This window comes from Eumetopias jubatus, unplaced genomic scaffold, assembly GCF_037043125.1.
Source record: "Eumetopias jubatus isolate StellerSeaLion01/CBP00866 unplaced genomic scaffold, mEumJub1_p1.0 scaffold_6, whole genome shotgun sequence".
NCBI lineage: Eukaryota > Metazoa > Chordata > Mammalia > Carnivora > Otariidae > Eumetopias > Eumetopias jubatus.
The window spans coordinates 3,252,069-3,270,483 of record NW_028274812.1 but is presented as its reverse complement, the minus strand read 5'-3'; the positions used below and the strand labels follow the sequence as shown (position 1 = coordinate 3,270,483).

General features: G+C 41.7%; 1 pseudogene; it reads left to right on the top strand.

The window, feature by feature from the left end:
- The first annotated feature begins 1,602 nt into the window (after positions 1-1,602).
- On the top strand, positions 1,603-1,975 carry LOC114209349 (large ribosomal subunit protein eL30 pseudogene; annotated as a pseudogene).
- Positions 1,976-18,415: the final 16,440 nt, after the last annotated feature.

The following is an 18,415-nucleotide window of genomic DNA, read 5'->3' as shown; positions in this document are numbered from 1 at the left end:
GAATTTTTCTGTTCTAAAAAAAAAAAAAAAGTTAATTTACTAAGAATGTTTAAATCTTCTCTGGAAGTCAACTTTGTGTGTTAAATGGATTAAGTGCCCAAATTATGGAAGAAATCAGCAAGTTTGAGCAAAACGTCTTTAGACATTTTTATGGAAACAGCACATAACAATATTTGGGGTAATGTGAAAGATGACATTGTCTATAAAACCCAGAACATAGGTTGGGGAAGAGAGTCTAGAATATTCATGCAAGATATTAATGTGAATGCATAGCTAATAACAGATGATGCTCACCTAAACATACTTTGCCTTAGCATTTTGCCCAAAGGAAAAGGTGTGACAATCAGCCGGTCACGTTCACTGTCCAGCATGGCCTACACGGGTGCCTGGCACTAGGAACATCTAATAAATGCTTATGCAAGAATCTGAGAGCACTTCGCTCACCCTGAAGCACTACAGACCTCAGAGAAGGTAGCATCCGTCGACCAACCCTATGAAGCTCTTCCATGGGCTACTCGACCCAACCCATTCATCTGAAAGCGTCACAAGCCACCCAGTGGTGTTGGCTAGAGTTTCATTCACTTTCCCACCGCTGGCATCTCCTACATGCTTAACAGCTATGCTTCCAGGAGCGTCCATGATACCGTTGGGATGAAACCCACTGTGGGATACGAGTGGTGTTATAGGACTCGACAAAGTAAATTTAACTTACAAAATTTCTTGCAGCCCTACTTTAAAATCTCATGTTCTCAAACCTCAAACACTTTTTGGGAACACCAGATTTTCATCCCTCAGCTATTTATCGCATGTCTTTGTGCACAGTACTTAGCAAGGAGGAAATGCCCAACATTTATTGAAATGAATTTCTTCACTCTGGTGAGAGAGGCAGCCCAGGTACTGAGGGAAAAAGTGTGCAGTTTTTTCTCACTCTGAGATTTGGATCTTGATGATTGCTGTCACGGACGTTAGTTCACTAAAGGAAATATCAACCATATAAGCACAATTTCACAGTGCCTATTTATTTAAAAAATTATATTGAAATCCACATAGTTTCAAAAAGACACTTTGAAAGTCTGGTAAAAACACCCCACCTGTAACGAAGGCAGATTATATCACTACTTCCCAGAACTAACTGTTAAAAAGTGAAAACACTTATCAAAATCCAGAAGAAACAAATAGGAAAAATACGAACTTTTAAATTTTATATTCTGGAGCTTTTGTTGGATTTCTGTTCCACAAGCTTCCTCCTGAATCAGCTTCCAAAACTCTTCAAAGGGGCTCATGTTCTTCAAGGGTCCACATTTGGCCAACTCCCTGGGCAACTCTGTAATCTTATTTTCAGAGAGAACAATAATTGTATTTCAATGATATTTTAGTGACAAATTATTATAAGTCAGCAGGTAATTAGGAATTTAAAATCCCATTTCTAAGCATCGAGAGTATTAATATGTGGATACCTTACAGGTATCTAATAAGGAAAGTGTTATTTTCAACAGTAATTGACCCCAAAAGAGTAATACCTTTGAAAGTCTCTGTCCTTAAATTCCAGGTGTTCGTCTGTATTTAAAAATTAAAGGGGGGCAGCTGGTTTGGGTTGGGGCCGTCCCGCATCTAAGGCAGGAAGATGGTGGCCGCAAAGAAGACGAAAAAGTTGCTGGAGTCGATCAACTCCAGGCTCCAGCTTGTTATGAAAAGGGGAAAGTATGTGCTGGGGTACAAGCAGACTCTGAAAATGATCAGACATGGCAAAGCGAAACTGGTCCTCCTCGCCAACAACTGCCCAGCCTTGAGGAAATCTGAAAGAGAAATACTATGCCATGTTGGCCAAAACTGGTGTCCATCACTACGGTGGCAATAATATTGAGTTGGGCACAGCATGTGGGAAATACTACAGAGTATGCACACTGGCTATCATTGATCCAGGTGATTCTGATATCATTCGAAGCATGCCAGAACAGACTGGTGAAAAGTAAATCACGCAAAATTTTTCTTTAATAAAACTGGCCACAGCTTGTTTTAAAAACAAAACAAAACAAAAAAATTAAAGGGAACAATTTGAAGGGAAGTAAACTGGACTTCTTTTTTCTTTCTCCTCTTTCCATCCTCAATAGTAGTAGCTAGGAGTTAATGGAAGGGCACTTCTTCGGAAGATGCTGGTGGAACTTAGGAGAGCATTAGGGACAAAAAGGAGAAAGAAGGGAAAGAGCAGCCTTGCGGACAGTGAGAGGAAGTAGATGAAGATAACTGTCTTTTACAATTCAACTTCTAATTTTATCTCCCTTTGACAGGGAGACTTTAGAATTACCGTACACTATAAACCAATTGTCACTTAGAAATACGCTGCTGTGGTAATAAATGATGGCACCAGGATTCTCACCTCTTCTAAATATCATTTCATCTCTTAGAAATTGGGAGGACATGTCACACTGATAAGGCCTGTTTTAGTAAGTATAACTAGATATATGGAGCAGCTTCTTTAAGAGAAGGACGACCGCCCAGAAAAACTAATTAACCCAGGGATTTTTAACTCGGGGGTGGAATTTCCCGTGTTCAGTTCAAGGAGAATAAAATCAGGAAGCACAGGGCTCTAAAAAGACTGGGGGATTTTTTTTTTTTTTATGATGATGCAAATGTAACTGACGTCAGCACAAATCAGACAATAATTTTTGTCCAATTTCCAAAGCAATTCCTCACTACGTGAGGTCATTCTCGGTGGCAGCTGCGGTGGCGCCCCAGCTAGGGTCCCTCCCTCCCTGGGCAGGAAGAACTTGCATCCACCACGGCTGTGCCTTGGGCTGTGCTCAGAACAGAATGGCGCTGAAATGAAAGGGACGTCTGTCGTGCCAGTCTTCACGAGCGCCTGCGAGGGTACGGAAAGCAGACCCTCAGGAAGTGTAGGGGGCTGGGGGGACATGATGTTGGGGGTGTCCCCTCCTGTCCAGCTTTCCGCGTTTCACATGTCCCTGAGGGGCTGACAGGGTCTGGCATTGCTCCCACCTACCCAGGGCAGAGGGGCTGCGGGGTCCGGGCCCCCCAATTCCTGGGTCGTTATGATGATGAAGCATGTTTGAGAGGGGACACACAGAACACTGCGGCAGCGGGAACGCCTGTCCAGGGTTTCTCAGCCCGCTCCCAGCTCGCCCTAAGTCCTACTGGGGAAGCACCAGAGCGCGGGGTACGTGCGCGCGGGGGGCACTCGGGGAGTGAGCAGGGCGCACGCGCGTGTGATGGGTGCAAGTCCGAGCGCGATGCGCGGCGTGGGGCGCTGCGGGTGGTGCCGGAGCAGTAGCGCTGCGCAAGGTGGCGCCGCGTGGGGTGCACGCAGGGGTGCGGTGAAAGGCGGGTATTTGTGGTGCTGGATGCGGGGCGGGGCAGGGCGCGGAGGGGATTGGTGCAGGCGGGGAAGCGCTGCAGGGCTGGCGCTGCATGGGGTGCCTAGAGGAGCGGTGCAGGGGGTGCGGCTGTGCGCGGGGCGGCGCTGAGCGGCGTGCATGCAGGGGGCCGTGAGGTGGGCTTGTGTGAGGTGCTCGGGGTGCCTGGGGGGGCGGTGCAGGGGGACGGCTGTGCGCGGGGTGGCGCCGCGTGGGGTGCATGGGGGGGCGGTGAGGTGAGGGTGTTCGCGGGGCGCGGGGTGCACGCGGGGCGCCTGGCGGGGCGCGCGGGGTGGGGGGTCGCGGGGGCTCCTGTTCACCCCAGGAGCAAGCTGCAGGGCAGGAAAAAAAAGTTGCGGTCAGCCTGTGGTTCAGTAGCGGGGAGACAAAGGCGACAACAAATGACAAGTAAACATCCAGCCACAGGAAGCCATTAAGGAGAGTGGGCGCTAATGAGCGCGCAGCGGGGACCCGCCGAGGAAACGCCGCGGGCCCCCGACCCGCCCGGAGCCCCGCTGGCAGGCCGTAAACCTGCTGTGCTCTTCTGTCCCCCTTTCCAGTTGTGCCATTAGAAGCCGCAATTACTGGCATCCCAATAAGAAGACTCCAGGGGTAAAAAGAGAAAATTGGGATTCTGTGATTTCGCACATTCTCACGTCTTCCCTTAACTAGCCGCGTGTGAACACGAAGATGTGAGTACCAAGCCACTTCCCGAGGAGTCCTGTGAAACAGTTTCTCGTAAAAATCAACTCTAATGCATAACCAAATGTTCCTTTGTGCTCCCTTAAATTTTAAACTATTAAGAAATTTGTTTTCAAGTAGCGGTGGTTTGTCAAGCAAGGGTTCATGACCTCGCTGTGACTTGGTGTCTGAACTATTTAAGATACTTATAGCTGGCTTTAATTTTTGGAGCGACAGTTCTTTCTCCGGTTGGCTGGATCGGGATTTCACAAATACCCAGGGGCAGGTGGTGCGGTTCGCGCGCGCGGACCTCGAACATCCTCCGCGGACGCCCGGCCCGCGGCCACCCCCTCGGTCTAGGCCCCGGCGGCAGCGACAGCCAGAGGCCCGCCCGGCCAACCTGGTGAAGCGCGGCCGCGTCCACTCCGGGCCCGGCGAATCCACAGGTACCAGACCACGCACAGAGATGGGCTTAGGAACTTAAGGGTGCTGTGCAAAGGCACTTCCAACCGAATCGTGACTTTTAAACTTGTTTACACTTAAACATTTGAGAAAGTGAGTGGGAAAGTGGTTTAGGGTCAATTTCATTTCAGTAAGCCTATTTTAGATGCTTGGGCGAGCAAGTATTGCTAAGGATTACCCAAGACTTGAAAATTGTTTCTTTATGATTTCTTTATATGCAGTGTTTCCTTTCAGAGAAAAAGAGAATATATCTGATCATAACATATCTTTATAGATAACATATGACAGTGTAAACACTGATGAAATTTAAGGAGACAAGTCAATCACTTAAATAATCCCAAAAGGAACTGTAGTGCACCGTGGCATCTCCCCACTGAGGCGGTCCTGTCTTCTACTTTGTGCCTTGCCATCTCTGAGACTTTCTTTCTTGGTGAAAATTCAAATATATTCTCATTGTTATATTTCTTGTGTTGTGCCCTGAATATCAAGTTAGAATAGCTTGATTAAGCTTTAATAATGGTATCACCCTATCCCATTGATTCTAGCTGAGCTAGGAACACTTGAATTCAGAATAGAATATATGTGTTCTATATGTGTGTATATATTCTATTCATTATTTTTAGTTTCGAACCAACATTTCTGATCCTGACACTACAACTTCTCCATAAAATGAGTTGGATTAGATGGCACCTTCAGTCCCTTCTGAATCTAAAATTTTAAATTTCTTCATAATTTTTTTAAAATATCATGTTAATATATGTCCGTGGTTTTTTAAAATCGTATTGTTCAGAAGGGTTTAAAATAAAAACAACTGACTTCTGTTTCAGCCCACTCCACCCCAAGCCAGCTTCCCAGAAATTTCAACTTGACCCACTTCCGTTAGTAATTATGTTTATATAAGCCTAGTCACAAATAGAATAACCACCACCCCAGAAAAAGATTTGCAGCCTTCTGCTCGTGCTCTCTCTCTTTTTCTTTAGATGTATAGAAAGTGTGTTTACTGTTCTCCTTTCCCTTTTATTGTGAGGGAGTGACGCCTCTCAGAAGAATGGAGGCATCCAGGGAGAATTTTCCTTATGCAAACCTTGAGTGTCCTAGAAGATTTACCTTTTTCTTGAATTGTAGCTCCCTTGCATTGATTTCCCAGAATGTGCAGCACCAGACCCACAGGGGTCTCCCCAAGACCCCTAACTTTACACCTTACTATTTTTCCAGTGCTCACAGTTGACTGAGAGGCAGCTTCAAGTCAAGGAACCATCGTGGCAATGAGAATCTAATTGCTGTGGGCAATTGTAAACCTCAGTAGTCATGAATTGTAATATCTACACACCAGGTACACCAGATTTATTCATCAAATTAGGCCCTTTCTTTCAAATCAATATTTTGGGGGAATATTTCCCCTATGAGAACAGAAATCTATAAATATAAAATTGTCTTAGAGATACTCTTAGACCATGAAAAGTTATCCAAGATTGCTTTGGCTATTTAGGGTCTTTTGTAGTTCCATACACATTTTAGGATTGTTCTATTTCTGCAAAAAATGTCTTTGGAATTTTGATAGAGACTGCATTGAATCTGCTTGGGGTAGATTGCTTGGGGTAATGTGGATGTTTTAGCAATATTCTTCCAATCCATGAGCATGGAATAGCTTCCCATTTATTTGTGTCTTCTTCAGTTTCTTTCATTAATGCCTCATAGTTTTCAATATACATGTCTTTCACCTCCTTAGTTAAATTTATTACTAAGTATTTTATCCTTTTTGATGAAATTGGAAATGAGATTATTTTCTTAATTTCTCTGAGAACCCATTATTAGTGTATAGGAATCCAACAGATTTTTGTGCATTGATTTTGTCTCCTGCAACTTTACTGAATTCTTTTATTAGTCCTAAGAGTCTTTTGGTGGCGTTTTTAGGTTTTCTATATATAATATTATGTCATCTCCAAATAGTGACAGTTTTATTTCCTCCTTCCCAGTTTGGATGCCTCTTATTTCTTCTTCTTGCCTCATTGCTCTGGCTAGGACTTCTAATATGGTGTTGAATAAAAATGGCACGAGTTGGCATCCCTGTCTTCTTCCAGATCTTAGAGAAAAAGCCTTCAACTCTTCATAGAGTATGATTTGGCTGTGGCTTGTCCTAGAAAGCTTTTATTATATTGAGAAATGTCCCTTCTATACCCACTTGTTCAGAGTTTTTATCATAAATGGATGTTCAGTTTTTGTCAAATGCTTTTTTTTGCATCTTTTGAGATGCTCACGTGATTTTTATCCTTTACTTTGTTAATGCAGTGTATCACATTGATTGATGTGCAGATGGTGAACCATCCTTGCATCCCTGGGAGAAATGCCACTTGATTACAGGGTATGATCCTTCAAATGTATTGTTGAAATTAATTTGCTAATACTTTATTGAGGATTTTTGCATATATTTTCATCAGAGATATTGGCGTGTAAGTTTCTTTCCTTGTGGCCTCCTTGTCTGGTGTTGATTATCAAAAGGTAATGCTGGCCTGGTAAAATTAGTTCGGAAGAGTTTTCTAGTTTTCAGAAGAGTTTGAGAAGGATTGGTATTAATTCTTCTTTGAAAATTTGGTAGAAATCACCAGTGAAGCCATCTGGTCCTGGATTTTGTTGGGAGGTTTTTGTTGTTGTTGTTTTTTGTTTTTAAGATTTTATTTATTTATCTGACAGAGAGAGACACACAGCAAGAGAGGGAACACAAGCAGGGGGAGTGGGAGAGGGAGAAGCAGGCTTCCCACGGAGCAGGGAGCCCGATGGGGGGCTCGATCCCAGGACCCTGGGATCATGACCTGAGCCGAAGGCAGACGCTTATCAACTGAGCCACCCAGGTGCCCCTGGGAGGTTTTTGAGTAATGATTCGATCTTCTTACTAGTAATCAATGTGTTCAGATTTTCTGTCTTATCATGATTCAGTCTCGGTAGTTTGTATGTTTCCAGGAATTCATCCATTTCTTCTAGGTTAACCAATTTATTGGAGTATAATTGTTCATAGTAGCCTCTTGTGATCCTTTGTGTTTCAGTGTAACTTCTCTTTCATTTCTAATTTTACTTATTTGAGTCCTCTCTCAAATAAATAAATTTATTTCTATTTTTTGCCAATTTTGTTTATCTTTTCAAAGAACCAGCTCTTCATCTCATTGATCTTTTCTACATGTTCAGTTTTTACTTGTGCGAGAACCATGTTTTTAACTTTTTGAAAATTATACTTGAAAGGCTTAGTAAACATTAATTGCTGCTCATTTATATCCAAGATAAATATGGATTGCAGTATTCTTTGTGATGCAAATATTTATGGAAATAATAAAGTGAAATAATGTAGCTAACAACTAGAAAAATTAAAATTACTTATTTTGTATTTGTATAATATTTAATAAAAGACACTCAAAAATATTTAGTGAGGGAATAAGGAAAGTGCTTGCATTTCCACTCTCTCATGTGTTCAACATAATTATGATAATTTAAAAATATTTAAAGATCCTTATTTAAAAAATGTACTGGTAGGGGAGCCTGGGTGACTCAGCCATTTAAGTGTCTGACTCTTGGTTTTGGCTCAGGTCATGATCTCAGGGTCATTAGATCGAGCCCAGCATCGGGCTCCATGCTCAGGGAGTCTGCTTGAGATTCTTTCCCTCTGCCCCACCCCCTACTCACACGTGTGTTCTCTCCATCTCTCTAAAAGAAATAAATAAATCTTTTAAAAAATGTACTGGTACAAGTAAATAGAGGAATAAAACTGGGGGAAAAGAATCTCCTACTTTTCAGTTTAAACACTTAAAAAATAAGCAGCATGATATATGAAAAGGACCTGAGTTTTGGAGTCCATCTAACTTGGGCTCAGATCAGCACGCAGCTTTGGGCAAGTTGCTTAACCCCTCAAACCCTCAGTTTTTCCAGCGGAAACTGGACTTAGTGAAAATAGCTTCCTCCTAAGATTGTTCTGATGGCAAAAGCTGCTGTCTGTGATGTGCCTGGAGCAGTCTGGCACACAGTGAGGCATCATTTAAGGTTGTACAGTCATGTCTTCGGTTTCTTCTCTTGACCATAATGTCTTCATTTCTGCATCTATTGCCTTCTAGAGAGGTTGACACTCTGATTTCAGACTTCTGCACTCCAGAGCTGTGAAGGAATAAATTCTGTTGACCCCTCCATTTGTGGTCACTTACTGTGAGCCTCGGAGCCAATTCAGTGAGCTATAGGATGTATGCGGTGCTTCTCCCTCCAATGTTGTGTGAACTCCACTGTTGATCAGTCTACAGTCCCACAGAGCCATGCACCTGGGGTTCCATCAGCTGACTATGGGATCATCTTTACTTCCACTAAAAGATCACGTATATATCTCTGTTTTCGTACCCTTCACATTTTAGAGATTATGCGGCTAATGTGCCTCTGCCCCTTCCTGGGCTGAGCTCCTGACACCAAACTTCCACAGCTCAACTCCCAGCCCTGGTGTTCTACTTTCATTACTTAATTCAGCAACTATGTATTGAACATGTTTTAAGTCAAACCCTGGTCTGCGCTCTGGTCAATTTACTAGAACCTTGCAAAGTGCATATTTCTTTATCTGGGGGAGAAGACAGACACACAGCTAAGAAACGAGGTCGGATGTCGTGGGGAGCCCACCTAGGCTCGCAGGACTGCTGCTGCGTGGGGCGGTCTTCCGCAGTAACCGTGGACAGCTGTACTTGACGCACGTGTCGCTGATTTCGGTACTTTTAATTTTGTAATTCTGTTGTGTGTGCCTTTCTATGTAATGCAAGTTTTATACAGTTATTAAAGTTACATTATTACATCTTATTAACTACCTTGATCCAGCTAATTTCCATTCAGTAAATTTTCATTGATTGTTTACGTGCCAGCCCATGTCAGGGATTTTTAGTTTGGCTCCTTTGATAGTAAAATAGTAATAACTCAAGTGACTATAATTTAAATTTACTAGTGGAGCTGAATGTTTTTATGCAGAAATCCATTATTGCTGTTCCCTCCTGTCTCATTCTTGTCCCGGCTCTGCCCTGTGCCATCTGGAAAGAGGATGTAAAACATGCCCTCTGAAAAGCTTAATCTAATCCGTAAACATAAGGGCTGTTGTTGTGTGGAACTGTCAGTACTCGTTGAGTATTTGTTTAGCAAAGTATTGGTTATGTATTCATTAATAGCAATCCATATACATTCTGGATGCAAACTTTCATCGTGTTTCCACATTTAGTTTTTGGATTTCATTGTCTTATAACACGAAGTTTTATTTCATTGTATATAAAGGTTTTTACAGTGTTTCTGGGTTAAACCTAACTGCTGTGTCTCTGATTTTATCATTTATGCCCAAGAGGCAAAAATTAACTTCTCCTCCATCACCGAGATGAACAAATTGCTCTGGTAAGAAACAGTGTACCGTTCACTGTTCACCCACCTGTAGCTGGGGGAGGCTGTAAAGCTTAAGCACATCTCTTCTCCACTGGTTTGTTTTTCCAGGCTTGTTATATATTAAACTTCCATAACTTGGGGCGCCTGTGTGGCTCAGTTGGTTAAGCGGCTGACTCTTGATTTCGGCTCAGGTTATGATCTCAGGGTCGTGAGATCGAGCCCCGCATGGGACTCCGTGCTCAGTGGAAAGTCTGCTTGAAATTCTCTCTCCCTCTCCCTCTGCCCCTTCCCCCGACACACTCTCTCTCTCTCAAATAAATAAATAAATCTTTAAAAATAAATAAATAAATGTCCGTAATTTGGATTTCTTCCTGCAGTTGACAGTTGATTCCTGTGTCCAGCCTGCAACAATTCCATGGGGATCATTATAATTGTATAATACCTTACCAACCCACACTTGACTGAGAGAGAATGGTGAGCCTTCTTACCCAGACCAGAGAGGGGAGAAGGCGAGGAACAGGAGACAGCCCAGGCCATGAACCTGTCCAGTGGCGCTGCACACCCAGGGCCTTAACCCACTCCACGTTGTACCAAGCCCTGAGCATCTCCCACGTCGGCCCCACAGCCCTGCTGCCTCTGGTCTTCTCCAGCCTCTGCTGACTGGTTTTCTGCAGCTGGCCACCTGTTGTGGCCTCTCTCCCGCTTTGGTGATGGACGTGCTGCCCATCGTCCAGCCTCTACAGCTGGTCTGAGCGCGCTGGCCTCACCCTGCTTCCTGCTTTGTCAACCCTGACCGCCCCATGGGGTCAGGTGGGAGGGAAGGGTGCTGCCCTCAGGGATAACAGCTCTGCTGACCCCTAAGGGCTGTTCCTGTAAGTTCCAAGGATCTCAGGTGGAATGCATTTTAATGACATTAAACACCAAGATTCTTTCCTGCCAAAGGTCCATCAGGGGCTCCCTCCTTCAGCCTGGGGCGCATCTCTAGGGTGCTCCTGGGGTCCTGGTTGGCACTGGAGCTCTCATCACACTTTCCACTGGAGTCTTGGCTCCCCCATGCCTCTAAGGGCACGTGGGTGTAGCCCCAGGCGGACCCTGCCCAGAACCTTTCTGGATTCAACCACAGCAGAATAGTTCTTGATGCGCAGCCAGGCGTCCAGGACCACAAATGACTCCCCTGTCCATACTGGGGTGACAGCGCCAGGGTCTACACGGAAACAGCCCAGCTTGCTGGCCCTCAGATGGCCACTGTGACCATTTTAATTCTTGGGTTCCAACCTGCTGTGGGCTTAGAGCTTGACAGAAAATAAGGGTGTAAAAAATGTGTCTAATGACCATATTTTATAAGTAACACAACAAAAGAATCAGATAACTGACCAGCTATGTTGACAATTAAACTTCTCCATAAAGTCCAGGTGAATGTCTATCCCGCCTGCAAGGGACATGCCTGAGCTTACATGGATGCTTGTACCCAAGGGCCATGTGAAAGGCTGCAAGGTGGAAAAAAGTAGTGTTTAGGAGCTGGAATCCAGAGGCACCTGTCTGGGTTCAGTTCCAGCTCTGCCACATACAAGCTACATGACTTTAACAAGTCACTCTGTCCTCCCTCAGTTTTCCTCCTCTGGGGAATGGGCTTAAAAACTGCAGTGCCTTGCTCCTGTGGTTTCCTCCAGAGCCAAGGTTGTTGATAGGGACAGAGTACTGAGAGGTGGGCTGGTTGTGGTAAATCCTCTGTAAGTGCTTGCTACTACTGTGTTTTCTATCAGTACGTCAGTAATTATGTTTATGCACTACATGGACTCTGTGACATGTATTTTGATTCTTTAAGGTCATTTGGCTTAGTTGCTGTTATCAGCAAAGTTCCAAATGGTGGAAAGAGCTGGATCGTTAACCCATATTTAGAAGAAATGTCACTGCATGCCTCAGTGTTGCTCTCATGATCTAGATCTTTCTTTGTAGTATGATTTTAAAAGATACACACATATACACAAATACATGCATATGCTACATCTCATGCACTTATTTGTGCAAAATCATACAGGTAGATTTAATGCCACTATGACAAGCAAAAAGCACTGTGCTGTGAGTAATGGAAATAATAGGGCTACCATCCTGAAGTGGATTATCTCATTTGATTCTGATTGCTCTGTTGTGGGTCGAACGCAGTTTTTCATGGTATAGTCTTCTCCACTGGCTTCAAGTTCACAGGAAACTGTACACTAGATTTCTTGACACAAAGCACCATTTTGATCAAATAATCAGTTATTGTTGGTGCTTTGTAAGCAAAGCCCACACAACCAATGTTTGTTGTGCAAAGTGTATGTATGTAAAGTAGCAAATGAAATATAATTTTTGATTATTTTGAAAACCATTAAATGATTTCTGGTACCAGAAATAATTATTTAATTATAATTATTTTCTATTACTAATACATATATATTTTTATTGATTATCTTTTTAAATTTCCTCAAGTATAATTATTAGTAGAACAATGCCCACCTGAGAAAATGTTTGCTGAAAATAATTGATATCTTCCAAACCCACCCAAATCTACTAAATACTAGTGGTTTTACTTATGTCTCAGTTCCTGCTAAATTATTCACATTTAACAACATCCATTTATGACAAAAACCCTCTGCAAAGTAGGCTTAGAGGGCCCATAATTCAAAACCCACAGCCAACATCACTGAACTCAATGGTGAAACCCACAGCCAACATCGCTGAACTCAATGGTGAAAAAGTGAGAGCTTTTCCTCTAAGATCAGGAACAAGACAAGGATGTCCACTCTCACCACTTCTATTTAACACAATATTAGAAGTCCTTGTCTTAGCAATCAGACAACAAAAAGAAATGAAAGGCATCCAAGCTGGTAACGAAGAAGTAAAATTCTCACTATTTGCAGATGACATGATACTATATATAGAAAACCCTAAAGACTCCACCAAAAAACTACTAGAATGGATAAATGAATTCAGTAAAGCCACAGGATACAAAATCAATGTACAGAAATCTGTTGCTTTCCTATATACTAAAAATGAAGCAGCAGAAAGTGAAATTAAGAAAATAATACCGTTTACAATTGCACCAAAAACAATAAAATATCTAGGAATAAACTTAACCAAAGAGATGAAAGAACTGTACTCCAAAAACTACAAAACGCTGATGAAAAATATTCAAGATGATGTGAAGAAATTGGAAGACATTCCATGCTCATGGGTTGAAAGAACAAATATTGTTAAAATGTCTATACTACCCAAAGCAATCTACAAATTTAATGCAATCCCTATCAAAATACCAAAAGCATTTTTCACAGGACTAGAACAAACAATCCTAAAATTTGTATAGAACCACAAAAGACTCAAATAGCCAAAGCAATCTTGAAAGAAAAAAAAGTGGAGGTATCACAATTCCAGATTTCAAGTTATATTAAAGAATGGTAGTAATTAAAGCAGTCTGATACTAGCATCAAAATAGACATATAGATCAATGGAATAGAATGGAAAACCCAGAAATAAACCAACAAATATATGGTCAACTAATCTTCAACAAAGTAAGAAAGAATGTCCAATGGGAAAAAGACAGACTCTTCAACAAATGGTGTTGGGAAAACTGGACAGCCACATGCAGAAGAATGAAACTGGACCACTTTCTTACACCATACACAAAAATAAACTCAAAATGGATTAAAGACCTAAAGACCTGAAACCATAAAAATCCTAGAAGAGAGCACAGGCAGTAAAGTCTCTGACATTGGCTCTAGCAACATTTTTCTAAACATATCTCCTGAGGCGAGGGAAATAAAAGCAAAAATAAACTATTAGGATTACATCAAAATAAAAAGTCTCTGCACAACGAAGGAAACAAAACTAAAAGGCAACCTACTGAATGGGAGAAGATATTTGCAAATGACATATCCAGTAAAGGGTTAATATTCAAACTATATAAAGAACTGATACAACTCAATGTACAAAAAACAAATAATCCAATTAAAAAATGGGCATAAGAGGGGCGCCTGGGTGACTCAGTTGGTTAAGCACCTCCTTCAGCTCAGGTCATGATCCTAGGGTCCTGGGATTGAGCCCCTCATCAGGCTCCCTGCTCAGCAGGGGATCTGCTTTTCCCTCTCCCTCTGCCCCTTCCCCCTACTCATGTGCACACACTCTCTCTCTTTCTCTCTCAAATAAATAAATAAATCTTTAAAAAAATTAAAAATGGACAGAAGAGATGAACAGACATTTCTTCAAACAAGATATCCAGATGGACAACAGATGTATGAAAAGATGCTCAACGTCACTCATCATCAGGGAACTGTAAATCAAAACCACAATGAGATATCACCCCACACCTGTCAGAACGGCTAAAATCAACAACCCAAGAAACAACAGGGAGTGTTGGCAAGGATGTGGAGAAAAAGGATCCCTCCTGCGCCCTTGGTGGGAATGCAAACTGGTGCAGCCATTGTGGAAAACAATATGGAGGCTCCTCAAAAAGTTAAAAATAGAACTACCCTATGATCCAGTAATTCCACTACTGGGTATTTACCCCCAAAATACAAAAACATTAATTTGAAGGGATACATGCACCCCTATGTTTACAGCAGCATTATCAACAATAGCTAAACTATGGAAGCAGCCCAAGTGTCCATTGATAGATGAATGGATAAAGAAGATGTGGTCTATATTCAATGGAATATTACTCAGCCATAAAAAGAGTGACATCTCTTCATTTGCACCTACATGGATAGAGCTAGAGAGTATAATGTTAAGTGAAATAAGTCAATCAGAGAAAGACAAATACCATATGATTTCACTCATATGTGGAATTTAAGAAACAAAAGAAATGAGCAAAGGAAAAAAAAGAAAGAAAGCGAGAAACAGACACTTAACTATAGAGAACAAATTGATGGTTACCAGACGGGAGGTGGGTGGGGGATGGGGGAAATAGGGGATGGGAATTAAAGGATATACTTATGATGAAAAAAAATAAAATACATTTTAAAAAGTAAATATTCACATTTCTTATATTAAATTTCTCTAAGTTAACACTTTTATCTTGGTAATGACCAGCTCTTGAGAGAGCAAGTTTATAGAGCTCTAATTCTGTAACAAAGGCGAGCTGATAATTTCAGAAATGGGAAAGATTACAATCGACCCTCTTTAGGCTTAAAACAGGGGATCCTAAAATCCTAAATTGGGTTCCTTTATGGGGGTGGAGGTTGAAAAACGCAGTATTCTGTAGACTGAGTCAGGCTGGGACTAGTATCTTTTATGTGGGCTTCTGAGTACCAGCCATGCTAGGTTCTTCATGGCATGACCATCAAGCTCGTTCAGAGGAACCCTGACCTCAGCCTTTGGGAATCCATGGGCCAGGGCCTGTGCTCACTTTTCCTCTGTGCTTCTGTAGCTCTTTCCTCTAAATCAGAGACTTCCTGCTCTTCATGATGAATGCCATCCTCAGTACGCTATGGATGAGAAACATAAGTGCATACATGCTAATGGCCACTTGGAAAGAAAACAAAATGGGCTTTGAATTTCATGGCAAAAACAGCGGTGCCCAAAAAACACACTTAGAGGCCTGGTCTCGAAACACGATGAAAGAGAATCTGCACCTTGGAGGCTTGAGGGAGGCTGGGGAGGTGCTGGGTGGTTAGGTACACCCGAGCTCCCACACAGCATGCAAATTCTTTGAATTACACTTCGTTTACTCTGCTAGTTCAACAGTCCGCTTGATGTTCATATCTGTTAGTTTTCTTAAATATGAAAGTCTGGAGCTTCTAGATGAAGGAAAAATCGAAACCATAAAAAAGTAAAACCAAATGTAAGTGTAGCAATTGAGCGAATGTAGCACCGTAAACCCCAAACCACATAGCCTTTAAAATTCTGACTGCCTGCTGAGTCTCTGGCTCAGGAACTTCACGATGGAAATGCTGAATGGGAAATCAATAAAATGCACTATTGAAGTAATAATCCATTTTTAAAGCCCAACTAATTCAAATCAACATATATTTATTAAGAGCCTAAAATACATTCATAACTGCAATTAAGTAAGCAACAAAACGAACACGAAGCTTGCTGTTGTTTGAAAACCGTGTAAACTCCCCATGAGGAGGAGAGGGTACTGTCTTGAGTGAAACACTCCACTTTCTCAGTGTTATTCCTCTAACTGGAAAATACAAGTCCTTTCCTGAACTGATGGAAAACTGCCTCCTTCATCCTACTTCTTATAAAGCTCATGAATCGGTTACCTTCTCCTACATCTTTATGTTCCTCCAGCATTACATACAGTGTGATACTCAAAAAAATAGAAAAATCCCAAATTCACCAACTGACTCTACATCTTAAAGAACTAGAGAAAAAGCAACAAACGATGCCTAAGCCATGCATTAGAAGAGAAATAATTAAGATTAAAGCAGAGATCAATGAATTAGAAACCAGAAACACAGTAGATCAGATCAATGAAACTAGAAGTTGGTTCTTTGAAAGAACTAGTAAGATTGATAAACCACTGGCCAGACTTATCCAAAAGAAAAAAGAAAGGACCCAAATTAATAAAATTATGAATGAAAGGGGAGAGATCACGACTAACACCAAGGAAATAGAAACAATTATTAGAAATTATTATCAACAACTCTATGCCAATAAACTGAGCAATCTGGATGAAACGTATGCCTTCCTGGAAACCTATAAGCTGCCAAGACTGAAACAGGAAGAAATTGACAACCTGAATAGGCCAATAACCAGTAACAAGATTGATGCAGTGATCAAAAACCTCTCAAAAAACAAGAGTCCAGGGCCTGATGGATTCCCTGGGGAATTCTACCAAACATTCAAAGAAGAAATAATACCTATTCTACTGAAGCTGTTTCAAAAAATAGAAACAGAAGGAAAACTTCCAAACTCATTCTATGAGGCCAGCATTACCTTAATCCCCAAACCAGGCAAAGACCCCATCAAAAAGGAAAATTTCGGACTGATATCCCTGATGAATATGGATTCCAAAATCCTCAAGAAAATCCTAGCTACTAGGATCCAACAATACATTAAAAGGATCAACCACCACAACCAAGTGGGATTTATCCCCGGGATGCAAGGGTGGTTCAACATTCGCAAATCAATCAATGTGATAGAACACATTAATAAGAGGAGAGAGAAGAACCATATGGTCCTCTCAATTGATGCAGAAAAAACATTTGACAAAATACAGCATCCTTTCCTGATTAAAACTCTTCAGAGTATAGGGATAGAGGGAACATTCCTCAAATTCATAAGATCCATCTATAAAAAACCCACAGCGAATATCATCCTCAATGGGGAAAAGCTGAGAGCCTTTCCCTTAAGATCAGGAACATGTCAAGGATGCCCCCTCTTGCCGCTATTGTTCAACACAGTACTAGAAGTCCTAGCCACAGCAATCAGACAACAAAAAGAAATAAAAGGTATTCAAATTGGCAAAGAAGAAGTCAAACTCTCTCTTTTCACAGCTGACATGATACTGTTTGTGGAAAACCCAAAAGAGTCCACCCCCAAATTACTAGAACTCATACAGCAGTTCAGTAATGTGGGAGGATACAAAATCAATGCACAGAAATCAGTTGCTTTCTTATACACTAACAATGCAACTGTAGAAAGAGAAATTAGAGAAACGATTCCATTTACAATAGCACCAAAAACCGTAAGATACCTCGGAATAAACCTAATCAAAGAGGTAAAGGATCTATACTCTAGGAACTACAGAACACTCATGAAAGAAATTGAAGAAGACACATGGATCGAAGAATAAATATTGTTAAAATGTCTATGCTACTCAATGCCATCCCAATCAAAATTCCAATGACATTTTTCAAAGTGCTGGAACAAACAATCCTAAAATTTGTATGGAATCAGAAAAGACCCCAAATCACCAAGGAAATGTTGAAAAAGAAAAACAAAGCTGGGGGCATCGCGTTGCCTGATTTCAAGCTATATTACAAAGCTGTGATCACCAAGATAGCATGGTACTGGCACAAAAACAGACATATAGACCAATGGAACAGAATAGAGATCCCAGATATGGACCCTCAACTCTATGGTCAAATAATCTTCGACAAAGCAGGAAAAAACATGCAATGGAAAGAAGACAGTCTCTTCAATAAATGGTGCTGGGAAAATTGGACAGCCACATGCAGAAGAATGAAACTCGCCCATTCTCTAACACCATACACAAAGATAAACTCAAAATGGATGAAAGACCTCAATGTGAGACAGGAATCCATCAAAATCCTAGAGGAGAACATAGGCAGTAACATTTTTGACATCGGCCACAGCAACTTCTTTCAAGATACATCTCCAAAAGCTAGTGAAACAAAAGCAAAAATGAACTTTTGGGACTTCATCAAGATAAAAAGCTTCTGCACAGCAAAGGAAACAGTCAAGAAAACAAAGAGGCAACCCACAGAATGGGAGAAGATATTTGCAAATGACACTACAGATGAAGGGCTGGTATCCAAGATCTATAAAGAACTTCTCAAACTCAACACCCAAAAAAC